This window comes from Tetrao urogallus (genome assembly GCF_951394365.1).
Source record: "Tetrao urogallus genome assembly, chromosome: 2".
Taxonomy (NCBI): Eukaryota; Metazoa; Chordata; class Aves; order Galliformes; family Phasianidae; genus Tetrao; species Tetrao urogallus.
In genome coordinates this window covers 81,932,403-81,943,656 of record NC_136814.1, presented here as the reverse complement: position 1 = coordinate 81,943,656, position 11,254 = coordinate 81,932,403, and positions in this window count along the sequence as shown.

The window sequence follows — 11,254 nt, the reverse complement described above, 5'->3', positions numbered from 1 at the left end:
AAATCCACAGGGTAGAATTTCAAATAAATCTATTAAAAGAATCAGTATTTTTGTTGTTAGTAACAATTTTTTCCTTTACAACAAGGACTCTAGATAAATTAATACTGGTTTTTGAGGGCCTCCAATGTGACTGTCTTCAGAATCAGACTGTGTACAAGCCTTTGTACACCTACTAGTATGAGAGCAAGTTTGAATGGTACTAATGACTGATGGACTATGTTTCAAAATAAAGCAGTTAACAAGTTAGGCTGAAAGTGAAGACACTGCTAAGCAACTTCAAAAAACTTTGTCCTATTTCTCTATTTCCAGATTTTCAATTTCAAAAAAAAGCTGTTGCCTGTGGTTAGAACATTCCCTGAAAACTGGAGATTACTCAGCTGGCTTGCTGGAAAACTATCGCATTACTTCTAGATAAACATCATTAAACAGAGTGCAGTGCTTAGCTTCACTCAGCTGGAAAGCTGCAAGTAACTTGCCATTGACATGAAAATGATTGAGTAGGCAATAATGTTCATTTTTGTAGGGTGACTGAGGTTGCACAGGAAAAAGGTGATGCAGTGAAATTAAATGTGAGGTTACATGTGCAGAAACAAATACTGCAGGGCTGCACTTAGTGAGTGGCTTACAGCATTTTGGAAAACTAACCCTTTGAAAGCTAATGATAGCTTCCAGCACACAGTGATAGCTTAAAAATAATAAAAAAAAAGGGCTTAGCGGAAAGAAATGCTAGATATCAGTAATGCAGTTGTGTTACTACTTTGTATGGTATTTATGGTATAACTATGTCATTATGTTTGCTTCTGGCATCCAAGCATCCTGTATTTGATGTCAGTGAATTGGAATAGTTTCAGGAAAAAAAAAAATGCAGAACAAAATAAACAATCTTGCATTGTAGTAAACTAAAGACAAAGTAAAACCCCCTCAATCCTTTTTGATTATTCAGTAGAACATTTGGGGATACCTAAGTTTGTATATGGAAGTAAGACTTATGCCTTTAAATATTACTACAGAATCATATTGTGATCCAAAACCTGAAGCCTGGAGCTTCAGAAGAAGTTTGAGGGGTGGGGAAAAAAGCACATGTCAATAAGAAAGAAAAATCCCATAAATACATTTAATACAGCAGCTCATACTCTAGGAACATCCTAGAATCCTTGTAAATCCATACAGTTTAAAACTGGATCACATCTCTCTGAAGAAGGGAAGTTATCACTCACCTACAAGTACTGCATTTGTCAGAAATGACTGGATACCACTTAAGAGGCAAAATATTTTTGATGGAAAGTATAACATCAGGAAGAAAAGCTGCCAAGTCAGGACTCCTAGATTCTTCTCTAGAAGTAATTTTGATTGCACAGATCTAGAAACTTCACTAGGACGAAGCTGGAACAGAGAGGAAATCACAAGAAACATGAAGGTGTAGTCAGGGAAGGCTTCGAGCAGCAAAAAGAGTGAAACCCAAGTTTTGGAGATAACAGTTAGAAGAAGAGATTTTGCAAGACCTGGAGGACCCTGAAATCTACATAATAACTGAACACTGCAAGGTTTTCCAGAAAGATCTGTCCTGCAAAGATACGGTAGGCTATGAGTAAATTTGTTTTTGAACACTTTTATCAGTTTCACATAATATGGTTGAGTTTCTTCTGTTTAAGGAGTTATTTCATTAAAGTTTCTATCAAATCTGCTTTTAGATATTTCATCTTATACTTAGATGAATCCTGAGTAACATGCATGTAAATCCACCACATGAACTTGGCTGGTATGATCAGATACAGAGACCATGGACATGAAAATCCAATGATAGCAATATTTTTTCCAAGAACTGCTGAAAAAAATGGCAGGCGTTTCCTTTCTTGTGTTAGCTTTTCATAGTGTTTAGCTAAGTAACAGTAGTATTAGTAACAGCTAAACAAAGCATCAGTTAACCTGTACACAGCTGGTTAGATCATCAGGGATCTGTTTAGAGGTCTGAGATCAAGAACTCCAGCAACCACTGTGGGAGAAGAATATAAGGAATCTACACACAATGGGGGTGGCAATGGTTGAGAAAGCAAAACAAGCCACATTAATATCATAATAATAGCATAGTATTCTCTTCACCATATTTTTAATGACTGTTATAATCTAGATGAGAAGCTCATGAACATAGCTTCTAAACAATGTTTTTCCTATCTCTGGGTTGCAAAGTTATGTCGTCTTCATTATTATTCATCTTATGTTATTATTGCTAAATACAGCACAGGCTAGGATCCACAAAAGTCTTTCTAGCAAGCACTATAATTCTGGCATATTTGTTTCTTACTGCCTTCTTTCTAAGGGTGACAGGAAATGTTAATAGTACTATATGTTGAGATCCTGGCTTCACTGAAGTCTCCAGTCCTCCTAGAAGGTAGCAACAGCAACAAAAGAGACATAGAAATTAAATGTGAATTTCTGTCACAGCTCCAGTTCATGGCAAAGCACAGATTGATATCAGTAAAGCCAATAATTCAATCTAAATAAAGGAAGTTATCAGTATTATCTTTAATCTGCAGTAGGACAGAAACATTTTGGTTAGGCTGACTTTCCTGTTCTCTTTTTCTCATTCTTTCCAGTGGGAATCTAGAACGTAACTGTGTAGCAATAGTCTCCTGCAGGTAATGGAGGAGAGAACAACTCAGTGTTGAGTAGGCAAATCTGAAAGCAGAAGGCAAGGTCCCCTTTAGGGACTAGTATCAGTCTTTGGGGAGAAGCAGTAAGAAAGCAAATGTTGAAACTTCATTTCTAGAGTAGGCTTATCAAAGATGTTAAAAAAAAATGTCTCACTGTAAGTTATCATATTGACTTTTGTTTTCAAGGTTTTGGAAATGAAATTGATAAAGCTATGATCAGTGGGCTTTTTTGTGTGTTTTTAACAGTGAAGTGTCTTTCTTCTGTTTTCATGTTTTGTGGTTTTCCTCCTCATATCAGTGTTGATAAGTTTTCAGTAAATGGCTGCTAAAGGTGCTTCTTGACTATCTCAAACTTATAAGACATTTTAGCAAACAAGTAAACAGAAAGAAAAGGTATTTCTGTAGTATTTGCAAGGAAAAATATGGCTTGATTTTACTTGATTCTTTAGGCATCAAAAGCTTACTCCCCTTCACTACAGTAGTGTCTGTTTAATGCCTATGCCCAGTTATGTGTGTATAATTAACCATATACTATGTCCCTGTTATCTCAATTTGTTATTAAAGGGAAAAAAATAAAGGACCCTAAAATTGCTGACATCTAAAGAACAACTGTGTTGCATGATAACCTGCCCCAAAAGAGAGAATGTTTCTGATGTAATCAAAATTAGCTTATTTTTTATTCTCTCCGTCAAAGAGATGGAAAGGAATTCAATCCAACCCATTTGGCTACTCAGTGTGAAAGAGACTCTGCTGTCTGAACAATAGCTCCTATTACTTTGATAATTTATTGCCTCGGCTCCTGACTGTCATACTAACCAATACATGATGCATAGAAAGATTACAAATCATTAAATAATTTAGATTTTTTTAGACGTATTACGTCTATCTTAAATATTAATTACATTCAAATAGCCTGGATGTCTTATTAGCCTTTGGAAAACAATAAAAAAAATTGAAGTGATATGTAAATGAGGAATTGGGTGTGTAGGTGAGCATGTGTGAGCATTTGGATTTTCAGTAAGGAGCCAAAACAGCTACCAAAGAAATGCAGAGAGAAAACTTACTAATAAAATAGCCAAATACTTATATAGTGATACAGCAACAACAAAATAAATAGTTTTCATTCAATTCCAGTGGTATTGATAAGCCAATAAAAAAGGAAAAAAAAGTACTGGAGTTGTATTACATGCAGTGTTTAGTGCTATCTGGTTCTACTGTATTTCAGATTATAATATATAAAAATATGAAAGTAAAAGCTATTCTTAATATATTGCTGATACTTAATAATGGTGAATGTCTGTAGCTTTATCACATAATTTGTAAAGTTTTCATAACTATTTCAGAAACAAATTTTGGCACATACTGCTCAGTGCGGTGGTACAAAACATTTAGTGGCATTATTCCAACTTGAAATAGGTTTGATTTGTAGAATTCAGTATGACATTAGTTCAGTCTGAACAAGCTAAGAGAAACAACACTAAGAATAGCAGTGCTAAAATATTTAGGTCCTTAATTTGTTAAAAGGCGTAGTTCATCTTTTTGTGGATAGATAAATAGTTGCTTATGACCACACTGCCATGATACAAACAGCTTGCCATGCATTCTGTTGTTTTATGGGCTCCACAAAGAAACAGGCAATGAAAAATAATCCGAACACTTAAAACAGTTTTTTTTTTTGTTGTTGTTCGTTCTTTTATATTTAATCCACTCTAGTTGTACCAGAGGAAGCATATGCATGTTGCTGGTGTCTGTATTGCATAAGAAACAAGCATGCATGCAGTCAAACAACTGACCAGGGATGAGAAAAGCAGAAAAGTGGTTTTCCAAAACAAACCAAATGTAAACCACATCATGTAGCTTGTTTTAGTGTGGAGTACCTATAAAGGCTTTAAAAACCACTTCTCAATTGAAAACATGAAGACCGGGTTTTAGACAGCTGAGTTGGACATTACAGATTTGGACTCAGTATTTCCATATGAATATGCTGAAATCCTATGTGCCAGCTATAAAGCTGTGAAATGTGCTAATTTAAATTGCCATAATGCAAATGTTAGAAAAAGGAAGGTAAAGAACAACAACAAAAAGTATCAGCTGAATTTAAGTTTCTATAAACCAACCAATTAGTCTCATAGGCTTACAGGGCAACTTCATTTTAGGCAAAGATAAGGCCAGAAGTCTACTTCCTATGCTTTTTTGTTTGTTTGTTTGTTTTAAACTTCAGGAAGATGAAGTATAGATAACCCAAGAAATGTCAGGTAAAATTCCATTTTAACTTTAAACAAATGTCTGTGCAATTTCTAGTTTCGCTATTAGACATTGCCTCACACTGTTTTGTCCTTTCAGTCAGGCTATCTTTACATAGTTGTATTTAAATATAGAATATTGCATTGAAAAATGAAATTATTTTAGGTCATGTGATCAGTGATTTCAATTTTTTCAGAAAAAACTTCTATAAATTTGCCTGTGCAAGACTGATGTGTGACGACCATCTTTTGTTCTATTATCTGCAATCATACTAATATGCAAGATTCTGAATTCATGCAGAGCAATTTACCATTGTTGTTTAGATGCACAGTTTCAGTACTGTAAGGAAACAAAGCAATAAAATTACAATTATTCGTATTTAGTGCTGAACAGGAGGGCACAAGAATCTGGAAAGTCAAAATAAGATCTGTTTACTTTGCCTTTCATCTAGGAGGATTTCTCAGGATTTAAACGTTATATATTTAACCCAGTATTTTAGAGATTCATTAAGCTTGTCTGCCTAAAACTATCTAGCTATGATCTCAGATGTTAAAGAACTCTCAATTCAATAGCATGTAAAGGCTGCAGCTAGAAGCGAGACAGAAGTACAAGCCCAAAAGTCTAGCTGTTATGTGCCCTCAAAAATAACCTACTGACCTATACAAATTGCAAGTCAACATCCTACGTCATGCTGTATATAAATGTATTTTTGGGAGCTGGGGAACTTGTGCACTCATGGAAAACATGGAAAATGACAATCGAAAGTAAGAATCTCATGGAATCTTTTATTTCGTGACTATTTGTATATTTCTACACTGCAATTCATGGAAACTTTGCTGTTCATTAGGAATGCAAACTAGCCATTAGCTCCTAGAATGGCCAGCGTTTACATACACAGAAGGTTCTTAAAGCAAACCTAGCTGTATAGTGTATCAAGTGTAGCATTAGCATCAGTCTCTAAATGTTTTATTTCTGGCACTTTGAATGTGATTTGGACACGATGGATTAATTTAATTTTGGAGCAAGGCCAAGCAATTCAGCATTTTGATGAAGCTTGGATTAGCCAGGAACTGCTCTGGTTTCTTCCCTTTCCTGATAAGTGGAATCTAGAGATACCTTGTTGATTATTGAACTTACTCCTGATAGTTAGTTGTTGACTCCACACTGGCACTGGAACTAATTATGCCCTAACAACTGAAAGTAACATCTTGCAACTACTTAGTGAGGAAATATTTTCACATGCAAAATTATTCAAATGCATTTTACAATCCATGGCTTTCTCAGTTATAGTCTATAATTATTGGAATAGTGGTATCTGACAATGATATATACTAAATAATATATTGAATTACAAAAACTTACAGTAGAAAAATGACCTTAGGCCAAAAATACAAAATCTATCAAAGGTAACTGTGTTGCTGAGATGGTATCAGCCTGTTTTCAGAGAGTACATCTTGAGGCCCTGCTTGTCTGTGTGACAGGGAAGGCAGCTTTTAGGAATGTACAAAGTTTTATGTAATAAATTGTTTTCACCCGAATCTTTTCAGTATGAATAATTATGGCTTGACATGTCTCCAAATCTATTTGGGATGTGTTAAAACTACAGGGCCAGATTCTTAAAGGCAAAGAACTCAAACAGTTTTAAGCCCTACTTGCTCAGGCATTCATTAGAAACCTTCATCTCTTCTCCTGTGATGTTGCTCAATTTGCCAGAACTTGAAATACAGGATACAGATACTTCAGGACTCAAACTCTCTGTCAGTGGAGAACAAGGTGAAGAAAAAGAATGCTTAAACGGAATAAACTAAATCTGCTGGCAGGAGTAAAACTAAATAAATAAAATATAATCCATTCGTACAAAAAAAAAAAAAAAAAAAAAGGCTGTAGGTAGAATATGTAGTTTTCTAAATAGCCATAACAGAAAGCAAGGCCTTGTGTCAGGCGCACAAGATGGTGACACTTGACATTTGGTCTTATGCATGAGTTTATCTTCACTGCAGAAGTTACAAACAAATTCAAGAATGAACATTTTAATAGCTTCAGTGCAATGTAGCTGCCGTGACTGATTGGCAAACCTTGCAAAGGGCAGAAAGGTTCATCTTGCAAGGAACTTGTGGGTTTAAAAAACAAAGGAGGAAAAAGAAAAACGAAAAATAGTGCAATAAGGCAGAGGCTCAAATTAATATTTTTAGAAACCTTTTCAAGTGGAGTACTCCTGCTTTCAGAATTGTCAGAGCTTTAGGCTTCATTCCTGCATATGTGTTGTCACAAGCAGCACAAGTTAAAAATGTGGGTCTAACAAGATGGAGACAAATCTGTTAGCACCAAACAGACAAGAATGAGCTATGTGACTTGGCTCTTTTGGATATCTAAGAGTGCCCAAAAAGAAACAAAAGCTGAAAGTGACTGTCAGCAGTAGAGAAAAGTTTTCTGGAACAAATACATCTGTCCCCACATTCCCCTACCCCAATTCTCCCTCCCTTCCCCTGTATCTTGCCTGCAGCTGCACTTCTAGTTAAAGCTGTTCAGTGAAGCAGCTCACTCTCAGCACAGGAGGTGGAATGTGTTCTACACTGCTGTGCTAAGTATGGTATCAAACTTAGGCTCTCTCTTTCGGTCTATTTGCCTTGGCTCTTGTCTGTACCTGGGACTGATCCTGTCTTCTGCAAGCCAGTGAGAGTTTCAGCTAAGCAGAGCTATCTAGAAAATTGTGTTGCTACACAGGTAGCATAGTAGAGCATCCCTTTGCTACGATGTTTCAGATCACATTCTCTCATCAGCTATTTTCTGTGCTTGCTCTGAACTTGCTCTGAACAGAGAGAAGAACTAGCTATAGACAGTGTTTTCTGTGCAGTTCACCATCAACTTTGCAGGTGAACTTGGTTCACACTTTTAATCTGTGCATGAGAACAAAAAGTTTTGTGAGTTGCAGCTTGGCTTCTTGTATTGCAGGAGAGAGAGATTTTTTTTTGGTTCCGAACAGAGTTCTGTGAGCAGCAAGATTTTTGTTGATCCCAATTTTTATATCACTGGTCATTCAGGACTGTTTCTGTCAGTATGAAGTATTCTCTGTAAATACATATAGTTACTGTCTCCAATGCCCAAGTCCTCCTTAACCAGTATAAATCAGAGTAATTCTTTTGATTTACGTGAACTGGCATAATCTCATTTAGCTGAAAATCTGGGCCAGAGTACAGGAAGCAGTATTAGTCAGGGAACATTACAATAGGTTCTAATTCTTCTTCTTCTTAATACTTTCATAATGATGTGGAGTGTTTTGAAGTTGACATAGTCCAAATAAGGTATTTCTGATTTTATGTTTGGAGCGTCTCTGGCTCACTATGTGGAACAATAAGTGGAACAACGTCCTTGATTAAGGGGTTATGTTTCATTATTACTTCACAAGCAATGAAAACTAAGCTAGAATTTGAAGTTTTGAGCAATACTAAAGCTCCGAGGAGCAAAAATGTTTCCTTAAGAGATGAACAGATTGTATGTGCAAGTATTGCACAGTCAGATAGGTTACCTAATTTAGAATATAAATCATTGAGATTAATAACGTTATAAGAGCTGGATTCATATATTCAGGGTATGTAAAATGAAGTAAAGAAAAAGGATTTCAAGAATCTTAATAACTTGAAAGAGCAATGGGAAATGCATTTCTATTCAAATAAAAAATGATGATGCCTTTCACTGGGAGCTGAGCTTTTACAATGGGTCTTTCAACGAGGGATCTCAAAACTCTTTTTGAAACATTGAATTAGGTCTTGACACTGCAGCCTTTATCAAATGAGCAGTCGCAAAGCAAAGGAAATGCTCAGCTAGTTTTGCAACTGACGGCTGGGAGCTGGAGCCTTGCCCTGCGAGGTGGTGAAGCTTTACTTTCCATAATTTTCAGAAGGAAATGAAAGAGTAAGTGAAAAGTGTGATGTACACGGTCACAGTACCAACCTAGCAAAGTTCTGGATTCAAAACCCTACAAGGCACACGTAGGCTGCAATTTCATCTTTCTCTTCTGATGCCATGTTGAAAAGGACAACTGCTTTGAAATTTAAACCAAAAAGAGATATTCATGACTTTCTGTGTGGTTTGTCATCCTGATGCGCTGTCTTTGTTGGAACACTGGTGAAAATCTGCTGGAAGGAAAAGGCGAAAAAGTTAACCATTAAAGTCTGCTGACCATAAAACCAGCTGATCTAAACTGATGTTCACTATCCTTCATTCAGTAGACACCACCTTTCTTTTTTTGTCCTGTCAAAACGGTTCCAATAGGAGATAATGTATGTCCTGAATATATATAAATGATATATGCTTATATAAGCTCTGAATTTGTGTTCTGTGTATGTATATCTTGTCACTTTATTTTTCTATCCCTCTGTCTGGTTTGCATTCATGAAATGCAATAAAGAAAACTGCCACAAGCACACAGAACTGAGAAAAGTACAGTTTGGCATATCCAGGGGCAGTGCTCAATGTCACTGCTTTATTGTAGACATATGATAGTGCAGTGAGAGAACATTCTGATTTGTAAATGATGGCTTTAGAAAGGCAGGACAAATGCCAGTAATCTGCTGCGTTTTGCAGCATCAGTGCCGTAAATAGGCATGCTCTCGTGGTTGAACAAATTTTAAATTTATGGTAAGTGTAAGCACACGTCATTAATTTTATATAGTTTAAGTGATAATAGCCAGCCTCTGCCAGCATGCTAATGTATGTAATCTGTTCTTTACAGCCCAAAGCCAGATACTCTTTTATTCGCATGCTCATACTCCGCTAAATTAATTTACACAGAACTGAAGGGGAGGGGGTAGAAAGAAAACATTTTTCGTGCTGTCGCTGCCCCTCGGATATCCGATTGTGTAAAGCGTGTGTCGGGTGGCCGGCCGTCCTGTCCCGCAGCTCCGAGCGGAGTGGGAGGGTCACGCTGCGTGTGACTGATAAGGGCAGCGCTGCATCCCCTCACCGCGCTCCGGAGACGCTCCGCAACTCCTCGGCACGCAGCAGCACGGGCATGTCTGTACTACTGGGGGACGAGCTGGAATAGAAACTAAAGGTAAGTGGCTCGCTATTCGCAATGAGTTGTCTGAACAACTTACCTATGCGCGCACGCTTCAGTATTCCTCTTTTGGTGCTCGTGCAGAATTGTTAGCTAAGTTTGCTGGTGATTTAGTCATATTAACTACATCCAATAGAAACGCGCACAGTAAGCGTTTAACGTGCTGTTATCAGCCTGAGCTGTAGGGGTGCCTGTGGGCGATTACAGATGCATGCTAATGAAAGCAGTCCCGGTACATTTGTAGTAATTTACGAAAAAAAAATAAATAAACCGTTGTAATTCGGCACAGTACTATATATAAACCATGCGGGTACGTATTTACATTTTTCAGCCTATCTGTTAGTGTACGTTGTTCTGATCTGTGCTCGCATGGAGCGGCCTGCATCCCGGCACCGGTACCGTCCCCACCAACAGCGGCACGTGCGGAGGGCACGGCAAACCTACAGGAGGGCAGCGCTGCCGGGCAGCCTCGGGGCTCCTCGGCTGCCATCGCCGGGAGCACCGTGCAGCGCCAGCGGGCCCACCCCGCCGGGGAGCGGAGCGCCGCCCGCCGCCGGGCCGCCTTCCACCTGCCCGCCCCTCGCCGCCGCCGAACAGGAACGTCGCGGGCCCGGCCGCCGCCCGGAGCTGCCCGCGGGGCGGCGCGGCGGGACCGGCTCCGGCCGCCAGGCGCGGTGCCCTGCGCGGGACGGGGCGAGCGAGAGCCGCCGCTCGCATGCCGGCACCCGGCGCCGTGCGCCGCTCGCACCTGGCGGGGCCGGGGGCCCGGCGGCAGAGGGCTCCCTCGTGCAGCGGGGGCGCCGCGCCACCTTCTCCGGCGGCCCGAGCGTGCTGCTGGCGGCGCTCGGGGGAGGAAGCGTCGGCGGATGCCTACCCCGTCGCTGGTCGGGCCGGGCGAACGGGCAGATTCCGGGCCGAACACCGGCGGGGCTGAAGGAGGGACGGTGAAGGGGGCGGGTGGAGGCTGCCCGGTGCCGCGCCGGGCCCACCTCGCCGCGGCGTCGGTCAACCCCTGGCCGCACGCCCCGGTGTCCGCCCGTTCGTGAGTTCGTGAGGCGTGCTGAAACCAACTCCTTCAGCCGAACCCAACTTCGTCCAAGAGAAACTGAATCGCCGTCGCGTTGCAGTTTGAGCTGCAGGAAGCTCGTCCTGCAGCCTCAGGTGTGCTCACCGTGTGAAGAGGGATCGGGTGGCTAAGCGCGGAGCTGCGGGGGGTGAGAGCGTGAGGTAGCGACCTGCAGGAGCCCTCCAGAGAACGAGGGCTGGCATCGCAGCTCCGTGCTCGTAAAGCAGGTGCGGGAAA